Source organism: Ambystoma mexicanum, chromosome 6p (genome assembly GCF_040938575.1).
Source record: "Ambystoma mexicanum isolate Mex_15411 chromosome 6p, UKY_AmexF1_1, whole genome shotgun sequence".
NCBI classification, from domain to species: Eukaryota; Metazoa; Chordata; class Amphibia; order Caudata; family Ambystomatidae; genus Ambystoma; species Ambystoma mexicanum.
The window spans coordinates 419,271,004-419,292,105 of NC_090935.1; the positions used below are offsets into that span (position 1 = coordinate 419,271,004).

The 21,102-nt window shown below is 42.3% G+C and overlaps 1 protein-coding gene across 4 annotated transcripts in view; it reads left to right on the forward strand.

Moving 5' to 3' along the window:
- C6PH5orf34 (chromosome 6p C5orf34 homolog) overlaps window positions 1-21,102 on the forward strand; it is a 676,382-nt gene that overhangs the window by 342,530 nt on the left and 312,750 nt on the right. The gene's annotated exons all lie outside the window — the stretch shown is intronic.

Sequence of the window (21,102 nt, forward strand, 5' to 3'; positions counted from 1 at the left end):
GTTGATGTTCACCTGTGCAATGCATAAATGGCATAACCACTTTAGTCGTCATACGCTAAAACCCGTGACCTTCACCAGTGGTAGAATACACCCAAGAGATACTCACAACTGCTGTTTAGAAAGTTCACTTGTATTCGAGTAAGGCTGCAATTTGATGTATTCCAACATTAATTACATAGGTTAACGCTAGCGAATTGCTGCTAATCTACTTAGAAACCATCCACTCATAAAAGTACCTATTTGCTGGCTGAACAAATGCACGTGTGCGCTCAATAACATTACAGAGTTTCTCGTAAACATTTGACAATCATGCTAAACATGAATAAAATACTCTTAGTAGATTAGGCTGAACTGTCGTGTTAGCGGGCGCCATATTAGATAGAGCATTGTGAATCGTAAAATACATTGAAAACATCCATCCTAAATTGTTGTACATGACAATAGACTACATTAAATTAAAGCAATTTTGCGCTCAAAAATGTTATTGTCCCGAGCATTCGGGCATGTTGTTTTAAGCAAACTGTGATCGATCGTAAAAACATTTCATATGCACCTTACTTTAGTTTTTTTCACATTTACACATGCGAAATCCAAGAGTCGGGCGCGGCCATCTTGTGCTAATCTTGTCCGTGGATCAATCGCCTTCAAGTGCCCCAGCGGCACTAAATCATATCACCTGCCCCTGAAGCTGACATCACTATTCCTAGCGCTATTCTCCACCTATTTTCATGACGTTGGTGGACAGCGTAGCCAAAAGCACCCAGTCATCACCTGCGTCTTACCGTCGGTTGATGCAGAACCCGGAATATCAACACACACATCCTCTCACAGCACAACGCATCATAAATCGGAATAGAAACACTATTTTGGAAGGAAACATCAATACTCTGCAATTTATAATGTGCTTTTATTTCACAAAAAACGCTCCGAGAAAATCTGCTGATTTCGATTAACCACCAATCTTTGAATGTCCTTGGGGGAGTGCATCAAAACTTTATCATGAGGCACACAGTGTTCCTTTCGGGAGAAGATGCGCATTCGACGCACCTTGAATCGCAAGGCTTCGGCATCAGCTTCTTGCTAGACCGTAAATAATGACAGGTTGCTCCTTGTCGCTGGTACCGCTAAAGGACATATCGGTCCCGGGCAATCCTCCCACATCAGCATAATGGAAATCCATCCGTTTAGGTGTATCTGCCACTACTGGCTTAAGAAACCATCTGTCGGTATCTGGAAAATGACATTTGCAGAACAGCACAATGTAGCTGGTAGAAAACATAATAAAAATATGCTTTAGTAGCTGTTCTTTATTCAAATGTATCCATTTACCCTGCAATTCTGCACCGGCTGAAACCTAATAACGAACACAAACCACAAACAATGGAAAAACACAGAAAACATCGAGGAAAGGCTGAAACACGAGTATGGGGTTGCTGTAGCTATTCTTGTTCAGAAGGGAATTGCCATAGCATTTTGGTGCTGGACAGCCCCTGTGGGCGGGACAAAGACTGATATGCAAATGGATATTTCCCTTCTGTAAAAGGTACATTGAGCAAAAGGTAATGGCTGCAGAAACTCAGTGTGAAAAAAAAACATAACAGGTTATCATGCCATGTTCTTTCTAGAGAGGGGCACCTTCTATCTTGTTTAAAAATGTAACGGAACTGGCAACATAAAATTTGGCCAAGCGAACCAAGTCCCCTTGTAAAATGTTTTGTTCCCGGCACATCCAATATTACAACGTTCATAGCACACCCTGATATGCCATGGGACGAAGTGGTTTAGACATCACTAGCATGCATACCGGTTGTGTTAGCGGCTCGTCAATGAATAATCGTCACAATATGCTCCGACTAACGAACCCATAACAATGTAAGCAAACAATACCGGTCAAAAAATGAAACCTTTTTACTCATTTGCCTTTAAACTGTACACACATATAAATTATTAGTAGACTTATAAACAACCCGAGATTTACAAAATTGATTTTTGAAATGTGTTGTGGTATAGATTTAATCTACGGAATAAATTATTGTGTATATTTATTTAATCAAATGGCATATTCGCACGTCGCTGAATTGTTCCATATGCATACAGCCTAAATGCTCTGTCCAATCGCAAAAAAATTATGAATATTTCGAATTTACATTATATTTCATAGTTACATTCTCTTAACGTAACACAGAGTGGCCGCTCAGAACACCGGTTTGCATAGATTGAAGGTAAATGTTATAATGTCCAGTTTCAAAATAGTGAATGTTATTTCTGGCGGTATTAAACACCTTCCGTCCTTCAAGTCATGGCGATTCCTCCCTTTCGTCAAGGTGGAATAACAATTGAACCTTGTTTGGATCGTGTATGCCTGGTAGCTTTCGTTTCTGTGAAGGAAAGCCACAAAAACTAAAACATACCGTACAAGACACGTCCGAGTAACTCCCCACAAGCAACATCACACAAAGTGACCTTCAGTCCATGGGAGCGATGAGCCTGGCCGACCAACGTGGCATTTGAAATATGCACGAAAAAGAAACAAATTGATTGCTGGCATCCACCAATGCTGCGCTATCATGAATACTTTTTTAACCATCAATAGTGCTAGCGATTTAGTTATTTTTGGACAACAGTTACACTGAAGGTAATAATATCATATGATGATATGATATTGCATTCATAACGCACCTATGCACAAGTGCTTCAAGACGCGACAAGGCAATGCAGGGTGAACAGAGGGAAGAGAAAGACAGCGATCTTGCTAGTGTTGGGAAGTATACGATCATTGCCCCCTCTTTAGTCACTCTCGAAACAAAACATATGTAGTAACCAAGGGGGGAGGCGTAGCCAACACCTGCGACATTCCGTTACACCACACCCCATCGCAAATGCCACATACACTATAGTTTCTAGCCAAGTATTAGGAAACCATTTTGAAATAGCACAAATGACATCTTTCTACTAGGCACGAAAATCCAACACACTGTACAAATGCAGCTCTCGCATCCCCAGCCAGCCCACACCATCGCCCCCCATTGCCATCTCTGCGCAAGCCCTGTTCTCACAGAGGAATGTGCTCTGTGGAGAACGTGAGACACTGTTAAGTGATAAGCCCAAGTGCCCATACATCTCCACTAAACTTCCCGTGCACTCACAGCCTCCACTCTGCCATGTCAGAGCCCACCAGCTCAGACCCCGCAGTTCCTTTCATGCTGATATCCATCTGATCCTCCCGTGCCTCCATCAGTCAAGGACCCACATCACAGCCCTAATCCTATGTAGTTATATATTCTCCCAAAAAGCAACACATGTCTACCTATATCCTGAGGACCCAAGCAGGACAGATGGCAGATCAAACCTTTAGGCTGTGCACCTGGGTACAGGGTTTGTGGTATCAAATATATTCCAAAGGGTAGAGGTTAGAATTGCAATATATTAGCTTATGTCCCCGAAATATCCCTATTCATGCACGATTGTACGTTTGCCATTATTTATGCATTATCAGTTTCTGTTTAGGTTAGTTAGATAGATGCATTGCTCCCTTGCCCTGACCTTCACACCGCGTAGATGAGCCCAGCTGACCCATGTGTGCCAAGAGCGATGGAGAGACCTTGAGATTGTGCAAGTGCACTGGAGGGGGAAAGGGGAAAAGTGCAGGGCAAAAGCAGGAGGGGGCAGTTAGGGCAAGAAGGCCTCCCACCGTATGCCACCAATAATGGTAGAAGAAGAGAAAGTAGAGAGTGCAGATACCATATGTAGATTCCATAGTTTTGGTGAGGGAACGACAAAAAGGGTGTTGTGGGGGTTTGCCTGGAGGAAGCACTGGTATAGGTATCAGCGATAGGGAGGCCAGTATTGGAGAAAAGGTTGTCCTTTTTTAAACTTCTTGCAACCTGATTTAGTGAGGAGAGCAGAATATTCGACAGAGTAGCATTTAGACACGATTGGAGAGACAGAGAGCACCATACAGTAGGTAGGTTGTTGAGAGAAGAGGAAGGGTGGTGGAGGGGGTGGGGGAATCACATGGGAAGGACACAGGGAGGGGCTCATGAAAACCAAAACTCAGTTATGTTAGTTGGGGTTGACACAGGTCAGGTGATTGATCATTGCTATGAAAATCTTACCCACCATAGGCCATCAACGCCAGTGCCATGAACTGCATATGTGGTTGTGGTTTGAATCTAGCAGAGGGATTTACAGACACCAAGCCTCGGTGTACATTTGCCAGATGGCAAATATCCATTTGCCTATCAATAATGTAGAAGCCCAAATGGGCAGTGTTACACCAATGTGTTAGGGCAATTCTATTTTGAAATATATCACCACTAGCAACCACAGAACTGTGTCTTATCAATCGTTGACCAGTAATATAAATTAAGGGAAGGCAAAAGATATACATAAATGAATCATACACCGGATTAAATCGCCATAATTAAATATTTCTCAATACTTTTTATAACATTGAGATTCGAGTTTAATAACATTCGATTGTTGATGTACAATGTACAAACATTGGGAAACATATCCCAAATGTTAAATTTGGCATATTAAGAACACTGCTGCAAATCATTTATACCGGGAAGTCAACTGTTCAACAAGTTCAGCTTTAGGTGGACAGGGCTCGTTTTCAATGTTTTGTGGCATTGAATGTGTCCTAGGAACAAAATCAGGATTGATTCTATGAGTATGCATGGCCAACACAGTCAAAGTGAGATCTTTCACGAAATCGAATTGCATTTCCCGGTATATTGGCTTGTCCACCCATTTTTTGCTTCGTTTTGCAAAGGCCAAGGTGTAACGAAGCATCCCAAAGTTTCTGCTAGTTCTCAATTGTTCACTTCCTAAATTCTCATTGTGTGCTAATACAGCTAGCAATGTTCGGGCCTGCATACCGTCTATGCCGAAATGCAACCTTTTGGGCCTGTAATTTAGGCACATATTGTGGAGCACCTCCAAATCTCTGGTGTGACAGAATTCTGTGAGTCCCTTTAGGTCTCTTGAAAGAGTTTTATCGTACACAATCTTCTCAAGAGCTTTGTGTGGAGGTGAACATGGCACCAACCACTTCTTCTTGCGTTCCTGCTCCTCCAATAAAGGTCCATGTGCACATTCATAATGATGTTGGTTTTCTGTCCATGAGTGTACGTTGGAACAGTGGTGCATCAACGAGCGCCATTTTTCAAGTGGGATTTCCACAGACCCATCACAAGTTTTGGAGTTCCACCAAAGATGGTTGCTGAAAACCGAGACCACTGTAAAATATTTTCCGAATCCTTTTTTATTTTACCAGCAGTTGTAATTATTTTACTGACTGATTTGACAATGTGCCGTACATCAAATTGATGACGAATGTTTGGAAACTGCTCTTGCATGGCCTTGGCTATTGAAACATGTCTGTCAGTGGCTATGAGGTCTATTTGCATTCCCCTCGATTGAAGATGTTCGAGGGATTTGAAGAAACCATGTTTCTCCATGGCCACAGAAGATGTACATTCGGACACCTGCACGATCTCCAAACTCATAATTTCTTTTACTTTCCATGTCTTGAAAGTGGTATGTAAAGTACTTTGCTGAAAATCCAGTGCTGTCGCACTGTCCGTCGCCAGCTGGCCAGAAACGTTTGCCAGAGAATGTGCTTTCGATTGACATCTGTTCAATTTTCCAGGCTTGACTAATAACATGGAATAAGAATTCCCTTTGATATTTGTAGTATTGGGTTTTAGCAAGGAACTGAACTCCCACACATTGATAGAAATTGGACATCTTACTGAAAGTCGAGCCCCTGAAAAGTAAAGCTGCTGAAAATAGTAGGTTTCCAGCTGGCACGTTGCCCAGCATCGCTTGAGCGGACCATGAAAATGTATCATGGAGGTGGACACATCTGGCTTGGATTTTTAGGTTAGTGCCTTGTAATACACGAGACACATTCACCAATGGCTCCTCGCATATTTTCCCTTTACATGTATGGACACATTTCAGCATCAGTATAATCTCTACCAGGCAGCTGTCAAATACAATGTATTTTGGTTCCTTTAGTAGCCAGTCGTCCTGCATGAATGTGGTTTGTGACTCCAGTGTGGTAGACAAATCGCCCAAACTAGGCAAACTGTAGTCGAGATCTTTGGCAAGTTCCTCGGTCAATTGCGCTGACGCTTCCGTCTGTTAGTTCAGCTTGTGTTATTTGCACATGAATTGGAGAAACCGGCAACATCGAATGTTTATTGTGTGGACTTTTTTTGCGGGTGTAGATTGTGTCAAGTGTTCTGCGAGAAATTCAAATGCATCTTCATTATATTCAGTTTCATCTTGTCGAGTTCTCGCATTGTAGCAATGGTCCAAGAACACTTGCTGGCTTCCCCGGTCACATTCCATTCAGTTTCAGGCCATTGGGCATAAGCATCACAAGTCTGCTTATTCACTGGGCCACGCTGCGCCTCAAGTAGTAGTTGCTCCATGGTGAAATCGGTTTGGCAAGCGACATCTTTGGTTGTATTTGTTCTGTGTCTTTATACTTCTTTTCTTTCTGGCACTCTAGGAGATGTGTTGTAAAAACATGTTCAATATACAGCAGATAGCACTTTAAAAAACTTGTAAAATACACCAGCCCAAAACACTTCTAGAAAACGAAATTGTTACCATTGTTTTCTTGATTTTCTGTGAAACCGTGGTGTCTTTCACACCTGCACCAACAAGCTCATTTCATTTACACGCAAACAAACATATTTAAATATCTACAAACAGAACCAACTTGATTGAATTAAAAAAATGACTCCATAAAAATGTATTACAAATGCGATTTGATGTCCAATTGTATCCATTAGTAGTTTATGTTCACCTCTGATCCATGTACCTCCACTTCTAATTCCACACCTTGTGTAGATTCCTTCAATAGAATATTCATTAAAGAAAAGAAAATTCAAGCATATTGGAAATTAAAATCTTTCATTACACACAGCGCTTACAGACATACCCTTGCAAATAGTGTATGTTATTTAATCAAAATATACATTTCAAATTTCACCTTATAGCCATTCAAGATGGCAAGCGTACTTGATCAGAGATCAATGTGCAAAACATACTGATTGTAATGCCCTCAAACATTTTGCAATGTATTCTACATTATGGAGGAAGTGTAACGTTGGCACTGAAATCATAAAAGTTTGAAACGCTGCACGTTTATATGCATGTCACTGTCTAGTAGTATCCTATGTAGGATTTACTTTCTTTCATTCAAGGTAACTGTAAATACGCATACCTCATACTCTGGACCAGCTGCAAAGGACGATGTAATTGTAGTCAAAGTACCAGCATCCCCCCTGTAAGACAGTACTTGTTTTAGTACGGATGAAAACGGCGAAATGGAACGGAGACCATGGGTTGCAGTCAATGGTACATACAAAGATAAACACATAAATGCCACCTAGTGTAAACAACCAACAGGATACATAAATGTTTTCATATTATTAGAAATTCCAAGCATAATACATTCTCCTAAATGAAAAGTGAAATAAAATTACCTGATAGGCGCTTGAAGGTGTTGTTGACTCCGGAACAGAAATGGATTCAGATTCTTGCTTCTTCATTTTCAGTGCATTGTCATAAAGTGGTTCAAGGGAGAATAACATTTGCATTACATATTTTGGAAGATCCGACTGTCGAGAATATAAACTTCTGCATGTCTGTAGGGTTCACCATTGGTATACTGAACGTGTCTGTGGTTTCGTCACTTGCGAGGGTCTGTCCTTCTGTCAGTATGTTCTCCTAAAGAAATGGACATGTCAAACAAGCGATTACGAAAACATTATGCTTCTTTTGAAGGGCACTATGGCATTGTTTTCTATGGTCATAATTACTTAATTTGAGGCTCCATAAACCAGGGACAGATGTGTATAGTAAAATGTGGTATAGTGAAATTGTAATACAATCTGGTAAATATGCTAACTTTAGTAAGACATATTTACACCAAAAGCACCAATCCGTTCATGAAGTTACCTTTTCAGTACCCCACCGCCTACAGAAATTCTGGGTTGACGCTTTTTTGTGTACTTTGATTGGTCGTACATATAGTTTGTAAAGTGCAGACTGCAGATGCGGAATCGCACGTCATCCAAGACATCCTATGCTCTTTCAATCTCATCCACTGCAAAACCACAATATCAAACCCATCTTCTTAGTAAATCAATATTCCTCAGGAATGTATGAAGTACTGTGCCCTGACTTTTGGCATGGCTCCTAGAAGGGCATCCGAAAACCGTACAAGCAGGCATTCTTGAAAAATCTATAAAAATTGAAATAATTACAAAAAAATGGTAATGTATGCATGAGAATCTTGCAAGAAAGATGCCATTCTATTACAATGGACATTGATTAAATGTGCTATATATCGAGATCAAAACACTTTAAACATTAGGCAATGGTAAAGTCATTGAGATGAATGAACATTACACTACTGGGTACATTCGGTCGAATAGGTAGAAATGAATAGAACATTTGAGATCAGAAATAGATGAATATAGAGAAATTAATAGGTGACCTGCCCTTCCCTTTACTAACAAACAATTAGATTCAGCAAGCAGAGGAGCGAGTAGCAGGAGAACAGGTAGCACGATAAAGAGTTGCCTTCCAATGTTCAGAGATGTTCTCTGGCAAAATATCAAGGGGTTTATAAAGGATTAGAAAAGTGGGTGTGTATGTGAATGTGTGACATGTTTCAGGCGTGGTCTGCTAGAGGGGAGCCTAGAGACACTGGTTCTGGGGAGGCCATGTGAACAAAGGCCCCTGTTGCGGAAGATACCTTTGAAGTGTACACAGTGTTTGGCACCTTGGTTGTTCCCACCCTGCCAGCCACCTTCGGAGCGCAGGGCCACAGGTGCGAACTGTCATTGCTACTGGAGCGGGGATGGATGTGCATGAGGCATGCAGACGAGGCCCAAAACACTGCTGAAGGGAGACACACTTATGTGGATTGCACGGGCGGGGTCTGCGAGAGAGGGGAGCCTGGAGACACTGGGTCTAGGAAGGCCATGTGAATAATGGCCCCTGTGCGGAAGATACCTTTGAAGTGTACATGGTGTTTGGCACCTTGGACATTCCCACCCACCCTGTACTGTAGTGGGTTATAATGGAGGGGGATGGATTGTTGTGGAGTAGGTGAGCGTAAAAGGGCTCCAACCATTCTTTCATGTCCCTGATAGACTTGCCACTTTTATTTATTGTCTCTTATTTATTTATTGTTTATTTTATGTATTGTCTTATTTATTTTATTATCTTATGTACTGCACTGCCCACTCCCCCTTACCCCCACACTTTTACCTTGCCCCCCTCCCTTGCACGATCTCAATGTCACCTGGCCTAGTAAAATTGTTGTCCGTCTTCCCTCTGTTCCCTCTCCCTTGCCTCGTCTCACCTTGAAACTCTTGTGTATAGGCGCGTTCTAAATGCTGTATCATATCGTGTCATATCATAGACAAGTGAGCGTGTCCTCGATTCACTGAAAAATTGAAACAACTATTCACAAAAGCTCATTTGTATTTTATTTTGTTGCTGATGTTGATGGCACTAATATACTTTAAATGGTATACTTTGGGTTGCAGCACAGTGTGTGAAAATCCCCTGTATTGTCCACTGTCACTGGGGAATTTGGCGTGAATGGCTCCAACGACACAGGTGGGTATTACTCGTCGAATGCGGAATCCAAGCCTCCCATAAAGCCACCATGTAAATGAACGGTAGGCCACCAGCCTGCACCACCTGTGGAAGAGAAAAATACATACTGTATTTAAATGAACCTGATAAGTGTACAAACCTTACTTGAGAATGCACCCTGTATACTATGGCATAGTTGCCCGTACAAAAGTTAATTCATGGATCAATGAACTTGGGCTTTGAAGTGTACACACATTACAAAAGTGAACACACATGCAATCCATAATGTTTGGGGCATAGAGAAATATTGTTTCTTAGTTGAACGTGAAAGACGCATAAAATGAACACTCTGATTTCCCAAAAGCGCAAGAATTGTATTCAATTGGTGGACTACATTCATTAGGCAGTGATAGATCAAAGTTACGACAATATTGGAGACAAACATGAACTGTTAGTTGCCTCAATGGTCAAAATTACATCAAATCTAGAGTACATTTACTTGTTACTTGGATCGCGAGGGCGAACTGTTGTGCGATGTTCGTAGGGGCTCCATGCAACGGCGATAGCTGAACAGAGCAGAAACTAGTTGCAGGCTGTAAGAAAAAGCAACTCTGATGTCTGATGAGAAGCGGTCTCTTTATACTTGAGGAAAGAGGCGTCCTGCTATTTCCATGGAGACACGTCATTAGCTGGCGCACAGAGAACGTTGACACGAAACGTGCATTCGCGTTGTGAAAGGGGCCATGCGTTTCTTTTGATGTCAGCTTCAGGGGCATTTGAACTTAGGCTGATTGATCCACAGATAAGATTAGCACAAAATGGCCGCGCTCGACACTTTGATTTCACAAGTGTAAAAGTGAGGAAAGCTAAGGTAAGGTGCATTGGAAATGTTTTTACGATAGATCACTGTTTGCTTAAAATCACATGCCTGAACGCTCAGCACAATGACATTTTTGAGCGCACTATTCCTTTAACATCACTCGGATATTATTCTGCAATGTTAATGAACATAAGGTTAATCTCCTGATATATATTGGAATCCATGCATTCGAGCGTCGAGTATGACATACTATGTGTTTGACATGTATTTACATTTTAAGTCCAATTGATTAAAAATAGTGAAAATGCTTCATAACGACATTGACTGGCACAAAAAACACAGTGGATTAATGCAATGTTGATCATACTTCTAATTGATTTAAAACCACACTCAATACTTTTTAAATTGTAGCTCTAAACCTGTTCTTTATAGCTTGATTTGATCTCACTTGTTTCCACAGTAGCAAAGAAATGTTTCAAATGCAAACCGAAACACGTATGTCTTCAATTCAAAAATGTGTACTTCATATAAAAAGTATGTGATTCTTTTAGAGAATTGACATACTGTGCAGTCTCTGCACGTGGCATGTATGTCAGATTCCACATTGATGACATTGTGGAAACAGAATTGTTGATCGTTCGGGATGATTTTACTACATTTTGTTTACGACTCTTGCCCTTTTTTTAAAAGTGAATAAAGGTTTCATCACAGTTGTCTATTGTCTGAAGCAAGTGGATAAATGATTGCGTTAATGGCATTACTACATTTTCGAAATGTGGTCGCACAGGCTAATCATGCTTTATTGTCTTGTTTAGATTGAGGTTGTAAAAGAGCATCCCTGTTGGAAAAATGTGTTCTTTTGTAGTTCTGTTTATCTAATTTAAGAGCATATTCTCTGGTATGTGTGTCTATATACGTTTGATTTTTAATTGATTGTGCAATGGTTGTTCCTGCATTATGTTGAATCATTGTTTTGTAACGGCGACAGATTGGGCATATTAAAATCATTGTACGGCCCTGACGAAGGTTAATATAACCGAAATGCATTGGCTAACGTACACAATAGTAGAGCCAGTATCTTAAAGCCCATCCACATTGAATATGAGAATGAATATTCATGAGTGATGAGAACATTAACAGATGCGCAATAAATATTATATTTTTGAGAAAACTACGGACTATGTCTAAATTGAATTTTTACGTAAATACAATATCTACAGCACAGAATTGGAAAGTCCCTACCATAAGGGCAAACTGAGAGCACCAGTCTTAATAGAGTTATTCCACTCTATTTTTCTTTGTTCATATATTTTGGTCCTTATGCCATAGGACCTTCATCAGACTGGTTGCCCCAGGCTAAAACTTGATCAATGAATACAAAGCGAATTATGATTGATTAAAACTACAGTAACAGGACGTGGTGCCCACCTTCAACTTCTTTGTGTTTGCATTTTTTCTCGGCATAACTCAAGGTGGAGGCACACATTGAACATTCTAACCAAACATGTCATTTGCAGACATTGAAGCAATAACCACAAAGAAAGCTGAGACTTTAGGCTTCTCAACGGAAGAGGCCACTAAGATACTGGGTTTGATAAAAGATACTGGATTCAACACAACCAGCACCAACAAAGAAGACCCAACACGCCAAATAAAACAATTGGAATACCTAATCTGTAAGGAAATCAACCGAAAACTGCATGCAATCACACTGGGTAGATACTATAGAAACCAAAGAATTCCGAGGGGTTTGCGGATACAATTGAGACCCACGTTGTGTAAAGAAAACAAAGAGTTTGTGAAGAAATGGGAAGCAATACTTAATAAGTGTTCTTTAGACTTGATCTTATTAACAATACAAGAACTGGCAAGCAACCTCCAGGATCTAAGTAAGGAAATTGAGGAGATTGAAAGCCAACTAGTAGCTACGTTAAATACAGAAGAGGTAGATGCCATCCTTGAAGATATCAACAGCAAATTGTCAGAATATAAAACGGAGAATGAAAATAAGAAAATCAGAAAATTTAAACAAGACACATGATTATCTAAAAGATGAGGTGTATAATTGGATGGACAAGTACAGACCACCGTTAAGGAAACCGAAGCCAAATAACAGAAGTGAAACATCTAGTTCAGAGACAGACACAGAGAGAGAAGGTACAAACCAAGAAGAAGAAAGAAGCACAAGTGCTACAGGAACTACAGGTACAACAGAACCACCAAGAGAGGATAGAATTCCTTTTTTAGACAGAGGAAGAAGAGAACTAGAAGGGGGAAGAGGAAAACAAAAAGTAAAACCGAACACAAGACTACAACAAAAGAAAACATAGTCATTAATTTATCCTCCAGGGTTCTCACTTCCACAGAGATACAAACCCTAGAGAAAGGACTAAGCTTTGTTCCCACGCACAACAGTACCCTTTTTGACTCTAAAATTGAATTGTATAAGCTGATTCGCAAAATGAAACTAAAGGTGTTCTTTAGTGAGCTGGAACAAGAAAACAAATCTGAAGGAGATCCTGTAGACCTAAAAGAATTTAAGGGAAAGAGTAATTTCATTCCTCCAATTAGTGTACCATCGGTGGATATATTTCAAAAACAAGTCACAAGAGACTTGGAGAAAATAAAGTTTGGTTATTCAAAGAACAAGAATATGAAACCTCATGAATTCAAATTGATTAGAGATCTTTATGGAGACGAATCATTAACAATAAGAGCTGCGGATAAAGAAGGCAGTATAGTTCTCCTTAACAGTCGAGATTACAACCAAGAATGTGTACGGCAACTGAATGATGTAAAAACATATGCCCCATTGGACACAGATCCCACAGAAGAGATAAGAAAGAATCTGGAGATACCATTGTCTAAAGCAGAAGAATTGGAATGGATCTCACACAACACAAGGAAATGCCTCACGAATCCACACATCCCTCTATACCTCTTATTTACACATTACCAAAAGTGCACAAGGATCCACAAAAACCACCAGGGAGACCCATTGTGGCAGGTACTAACAGCATTCTAGAACCACTGGGAAAATATATTGACTATTTCCTACAACCCCTAATTGAAAAAACTAGCACATATATTAAGGACTCGACCCATTTTTTGCAACAATTGAGAACAATTCCATTCAATCCTAATCATATCTGTTTCACCGTAGATGTCAAGAGCCTCTACACCTCCATTCCTCATAACTTGGGCAGAGAGGCAGTAGAATGGTTATTATTACAAGAAGGTTAGATACAGGCACAGAAGGAATTTATAATGGCACTCTTGGAATTTATCAGCGACAATTCTTACTTCCAAAACAAGAGCACATATTTTTTGCAAGTTGCAGGCACATCTATGGGGGCCACCATGGCACCTTCTTATGCCAATGCATTTATGTACAAATTAGAACTTGAACATGTCCTTCAAATTCCACAATGGCAAAAGAATCTGTTAATATGGATCAGATACTTAGATGACATCTTCGGCATTTGGACAAGCACAGAATCTGAACTTTTTACTTTCTTTGACTATCTCAATAATATAGACCCCCGGATCCAGTTTACTCACGAACATTCAAATAAAACCATACGTTTTTAGGATGTGGAGATAAAGGTCACCGACTGTGAATACCGTACCACAATCTATAGTAAGAGCACCGATCGCAACAATTTACTACAAAGATTAAGTTTCCATCAACCAAGTCTCATCAAGAATCTCCCTTACAGCCAGATGTTAAGGGTAAAGAGAATAGTCAGGGACCCTACAGAGTACCAAGAATCATTGAAAGAGATGGGGAACAAGTTTCTGGAGAGAGGGTATTCTAGGGATGAAATAGACACAGCTGCTGTTCGTACTAGCACACAAAGTAGAGGAGAATTATTGAAACCCAAAACCAAGATAGAACAAAAGACGCCATTGGTCTTTGTATCAAAATATTCAATGCAAAGTAGTCGAATCAAATCGATAATTAAGAAAAATTTGAACACCATAACCTGTGACCAAAGAATAGAACATCTTTTCAAAGAACTCCCCACTTTTGCATATCAAAGGAGCCAGAACCTAAAAGACAAATTGGTTCACACAAAACCCATGCGGAAACAAAGGTTAACAGATCGGATTGGCACTTTTCCATGTCTCAACTGCAGTAATTGCATTTTTATCATCAAAGGAACAAGCATAAACCATCCACATTCTGGAACGAAGATCAAGTTGAAAGACTATGCCACTTGTGACACACAAAATATTGTTTATGCCATAAAATGCCCCTTTGGGCTATACTATGTTGGCCAGACACAACGGACGGCAAAAATTCGATGGAATGAACATCGTTCATGCATAAGGAATAACACAGCGACTTCAGCGGTGGCCAGACATTGGCAAGAAAAACACCACAATTTGGCACAGATCAGATTCATAATTTTGGAAGTGGTCATTTCCAAAAAAGACTCGACCAACGAGAAACATTTTGGATAGATCGTGTATGGGAGTGAGGGGTCCCCAGGCCCCCTCGCGCCGTACACTCCTCAGTACAAGGCTTGGACCACATACCTCCGGTAGTGGGATTGCCCCTTGCCCTTATGTAAAGTTAACCAGGGTTGACTGCTACATAGATGGGACTACTGAGCAGGACACGGGGCATCCATCTTTTGTGCCCCCTTTCGACTCCATCTTGGGTAAACAGGCCTCACTGCGATAGTACAGCAATGCTCAGCTCCCCTTCCACCGCAGCAGCCAAGGACAGACACACACACACACACACACAAGGCACGCAGGCAGCTGGCTGGCCCCCACCCTTGCACTCCCCCCTGCGAAGGAAAGCTCTGTGCTCCCATTCTCACGCAGAAGCCGGAGAAAGTTGCAACAACCAATATGATACAGTTTTCTTCCTCTGAGATCACTGCTAGCATGAGAACCAGCATGTGAACCAGGATGAGCTAAGCACTTTCTGCTCGTTCGCTCCATAAACGTGCAAGCCACCCACCCCCATTTAGAACAATTTATTGCCATCTTGACCCTGCGCTCCCTGTAAGGTATTTCTTTCAAGTGCCAGACCCTCGCCTGTGCTGCGAAACCCACCCAACACACCCACTACTAACCTTAAGCATTTTACTACAATATATGATTTTTTCTCATACTAATAGGTGTGAAGTTTAGGAGATATGTGAAACACAGGTTGATTCTTTTTACATGCACAATAAAGGACAAGGCCTCTAATTAAAGCCACGAATGACCCAATTGTACTGACAATAATTATTATGTGTAACTTGTGTAGAAATATGAAAAGTAGCATAAAATGTTTTAGATAATTTTTTATTTAGTGTTTTTCTAATGCAACATATTAGCTTAGGTAGTGACCACAGTGACCGGACCCTGACCTGCGTGGAGCACAAGATATTTGACGTCCGTCATCTCGTCAGCCACTCAGCCAACCAGAAGGAAGAGATGCCACCCACACCTACAGCACCACACCGCCTGGCCAATCGGGTCCATTTAACACTTTTTGTTAGAGTTACTTTAATTGATACATATACGAGTATGATGTAAATGTTTGGTAGGGTTTTTTTTTGGGTTATTTCCTAGCTGGAGAAATAAACCATCCTTTGAACTCTTGCAGCCGGGTCTCGGTGCCTTCTTCCCCGAAAGGGGTTGGGTTGGTTATTTTATTTTCTCTCACACGTAGTAAGCCGGGGAAAGGCACCTACATTTTGGTGACCCCCGCAACGTGATTTAGAGAGGTACCTCGAGGCCTGCACCGCCCGGCAGCGACATCCAGGACGCCCCCAGCAAAACCATCGCCTCCCTGGTTGATCAGACTGTGCACACCAAGAAGAAAGGGTCAAGGGTTCCCGGTTGACGAATACCCGATCGAGAAGGCTGCTCGCCAAGGCAGGCCACGGCTTGGTTGGGGGACGGACCTGAACGAGGTCCGGCCATGAGCGGCGACCCTCAGAGTACCTGACTGAACACGTGGAGTGCCGGTTGCAAAGACCCCAAACGAAGGTAACAGGAAATACGGAAAGAAGGGAATTAGCAAACAAAGGGAAGGTAGTTAAGAATAGGGTCTGTGTGAGTGGTGATGAGGCTTTTCTGATCTATCCTTTATATGGCCATTAGGTGTTGTAAGAAGTGAGAAGAAGAGAAGTGGTATCCTAGCCCGTACGGGGTAGAAGTCGGCGCCGCGTAGCATTTGTCCCGACCAAGTGCAGAATAGAGATAAAGAGAAAAATAGTAGGAGTCTCGTATATTGAGTAGACTCGGAGTAGTTTTCAGAATATTCTTTTTCTGTGGCGGTAAGAAATCTTGAGACATAATAAAGGTGAAAGAGGTGGGGAGTGAATGCGAAATAGTAGGTAGACTAGGGAAGAAGAAAAATCAGGGACAGTAACTGGAATAGGGAAAGAACAAACGCGCGCAGGCAGTGCATGTGTATGTTGCATGATTATATGTTTGTCGGGTCTGCTTTGTGTACATGTCTTGTTGAACACGCTAAAGTATTTCAGTGCAAGTAACCTTTTTTATTGATGCATAATAGGCAAAGAAATAAATTGTGACCAGGTAACACCTCTCAGAAAGAACAGCTAATGTGACATAACATAATTGCGAGCATTGATAAAGAACGTATTTTTCACATATTGTAACTGACATATCAAGTGAGAGGTGGGAAGGGACTCAAGAGTACCAGAATACACAAGAAAGAAAAAGAGGCATTGCCATGGGGGGAGTAACGCCACTGGCACATATTTGCCAGCACCTTCCACTATATAGCTACAGGATACAGAAATATCACGATCAGTGCATCACTGAGATAAAAGGAGATGGGGTTATACCAATTTGGCCAGAAGGAGAGTAATTCGACAAAAGAGTGTTGGACCTAGTATCAACACATTTGCTAGCACGATACAAAGGGAAACAGTTACAGAACCGGAGAGAAGTATTAGATTTATGGCGAATGTTTGAGGAAGTTACCCCCACGGCACAGGTAGGTACCAGCCGAATGATAGAAAAGCAGAAAATACCTGAAGAAGTAAGCGGGACACCAAAAGGGGAGTGCTCAACAACTAACACCGAGAACAAAGTAACAAAAATCTATCCCTTAATGACCAGGCCAGCAGTAGGGTTTAGTGAGCCCCTGTATATACCACCCACCCACACTGCTCAGGGCGGGGCAACAGCCCCCGAGCCTCCACCATATGACAAAGAAGGCCTGTACGGCCCCACAAGTGCGCCTGCTGTGGACATAGCACGTTTAACAGGCAATGTAAATCGCCAGCTAGCACACGCACAAATGGAAATAACGCGGTTAAGAGCTCAATGTGACAAAGGGCAAATGTTGCCAGGGGGACGGGAGGTACCCCCGCTGTCACTGGCAGATCTTACACCTCCGATAGGGGCAGTAAGCAATGCAACCCCAGCAGCCTCACTATCAGGACAATCTATAGCATCGCAAGGGACGTCATCACAGCAAAGACAAGAACAAGAGTGGCAGTCAGGACAGTTCCTGTTCCAATTGAATAACAAACCAGTGAGAATTATACTCCCAGATACACCGGAGAGTCAACAAAGTGGAGATCAGGCTGAAAGACAAGGAAGCGAACCTAAGGAAAACTGGGAGGATAATAACGAGCTCGAGTCAGAGATATAAGAAGTATGGGATGATTTAGATGAATACCAAGAGGCAGCTGCCGCAGAAGGTTCCCCACTGCCAAACTGCCGTTACCCAGACACACTATCACCACCATTATGGCAAGGTAGATTAAGACAACGAACAGGGAGGGCAGGAAACATACTGGCAAGTAAAACGAAAAAAGGGAGAACGAGCAAAACAGGAAAGAAACAGAAACTACAAATGCCACTGATACATAAAGGAGCAGGTAGGCCAAACTATATCCCGTGGGCCCAAATGGACAAAAACAACCTGTTAAAACTCCTCCCGTCAGAGCAGGTAAGTGGATACATGTATTTGAGAAGAACACGGCAGGCGTGCCGTTAGCTATAGGTGATGTGAAAAGCTTATTAGTATCAGCAATCGGGGACCAAGCAGACACAATCTGGGAAACTGCAGGGTTCCCGGGAGTGACAATGAGCTTTGATCGCCACGATGGATCACCATTCAATAATGTTCGAGCACAAGTGTGGGATGCATTGCGGCGTGCATTTCCAGATGTTCCAGATCTACATGCAGTGATGCAGTGCACGATGGAGGAGAACGAGGATCCTGCGCAATTCATTTTGCGAGTGCAAGACTTATGGAGAAGCGAAACTGGTAGGCATGGAATCAATCAACAGCCTTATTTTATTTTATCATTAAAAAGGGGTTGCTGAAAGAGGTGCAGAAGGCCTTGGACAAAATAGCTGGGCATCGAAGCCAAAGGGTGGCCTTAAATTCAGAGCATAATTGTACACCATTGGAGGAGGATCAAAGAGAAAGAAAAGGAGGTCACCCAAAAGAGGCTGGCCGACGAAGCAAAATTAGTGCAGACGGAATTAGTGAAGGTTGCCACCATTACTGCCAGTGTAACCACAGACAGAGGAAACGAAGGAGAGGAAAACACGGGAGGAAGATCCATTGGGATAGCAGCGCAGTGGGTTGGAGAGGACCAAGGACAGTGGAACGGAGAGGAACAGCCATGCCAAGGATCACAGTGGCAGAACAGGCCGGCCCAAGCAAGAGGTGGGTACCGTGGGCAGAGGGGAGGCTATAGAGGAATGGGAAACAGAGGGTATGGTGGACAAGGACCAAGAGGAGGACAACAGGGGTCATGTTGGAATTGTGGAAGATGGGGACATTATTCACGAGATTGTAGAATGCGACCATCAGGTTATTTTCAGGGGCAGCAGCAGCCCATGAACAATGAACACGGGTGGGGATGCCCACACCCAGGTAGCCCTTGTGGAGCTCCAATGGGGAGAGGGGACAACAAGATCAGTACCAGATGCAACAAAGACAGCCAGCCCCACAACAGCAGCAGCAGCAGCAGCCACAACAGCAAAACGCACTACAGCCCATGGCAAGACAAAACTCAGTAGGGAACATAAATAATAACCCTTTTGCAGCGGCCGCAAATGGAGCCCCTGCACCATTCCGTGGCGTAACGGTCGTAGGTGACAATGTTTTTTCAGTGCTAGGTCAGCAAAGATACCAAGACTAGGACAGCCCACAGGGAGCACTTGCGTGTCCAGTCCTATCCACCACACAAAGTGCAAATGGGGAACCACTAGTGGCGGCAGAGTAGGAAACAAGCAGTTTATCTTGATGGTAGACTCTGGAGCAGAAAAATCATGCCTCACAGAAAGGTGGTTTCATCTCTCGGGGAAGAAATTTGGAGACGCAGGGGTTCTCTGGGGCTATTTTAAAAGTTCTTGATGTAACAGTAGGGGGAAAAACAATGCGCGCACCCTTATTTATATTACGAAGACGCGCCAATCAATTTGATGGGACGAGACTTGCTCAGTAACATGACCATAGCCTTTACTGAAAGAGGGATAGTGTGCTCGACGCCAGGGGTATGCCCCGTACGAGCACTCCTGATAATAAGCACGATTACAAAGGAAGTTGCAGTAAAAGGGATTCCCATTGACATGGATATGTTTGTCTATGGAATACAGGTTTTAGCCCGAGTAGTGCTTGAAATAACACAAAAAGAGTGGAGAATACCATCAGACTTCATATTCCGCCCAATCATACCAACAGATGTAGTGCCCGGTACAATTATATCTATAGACATTGAGGCAGTTCAAGTTTCCAACAAACGCATTGTGGTCATAGGCCTGGACACGAAGGGACGCGAGTGGAGAAGTGTTCTATGTATAGAGCCAAACATAATGCTAAAAGATATAACTGATGAAGAATTGTTTACCGATTACGAGGGGGATGGAGAAATCATAATGGAAATAAGCATACCATGTGACATTATGATCCAATACAGAGAAATACACAACGCACTCATGGCTAACATAAAGGCCCCACTGACAATATTTGAGGAAGACATAGCCAGGGTAGCACCTGAAATTTGGACTACAGGGCCACACGATGTGGGATTGTTGCATGAGGTGACTCCCATAAAGATAAAACTGAAGCCAGGTGCCCTCCCACCCAGAGTGAAACAGTACCCAATATCCAAAGAAGCACAGGAAGGTATTAGAGAAACAGTGAATGCACTCCTAAGCCATGGTATTTTAGTGCCATCAACTTCCCCATGCAACACAGTGATTTTTCTGATTAAGAAAGCGAAAGGAGGGGCGTGGAGATTGGTCCAGGACCTCCGCCCACTCAATGACGTCATCCAAAAAGAGTTCCCATTAGTGCCTAACCCGGCATCAATATTGTGCAGTATACCAAAAGAGGCAACTTGCTTCACTGTCATTGATCTGAAAAATGCCTTTTTCTCTGTGCCACTCGCACCAGAGTCGCAGTACCTTACAGCCTTTACATTAGGAAACAATAGATATGAACACCGCAGACTCCCACAGGGGTATTGCGACAGCCCAAGCATTTTTAACAGAGTACTGCGAGAAGACATCAGCAACATAGATGTAGGGAGCACCATTATACAGTACGTAGACGATTTACTCGTCTGCAGTAAAACAGAAGAAGAATGTAGAGAAGACTCGATAACATTGCTTAACGTATTGGCTGCCAAGGGATACAAGGC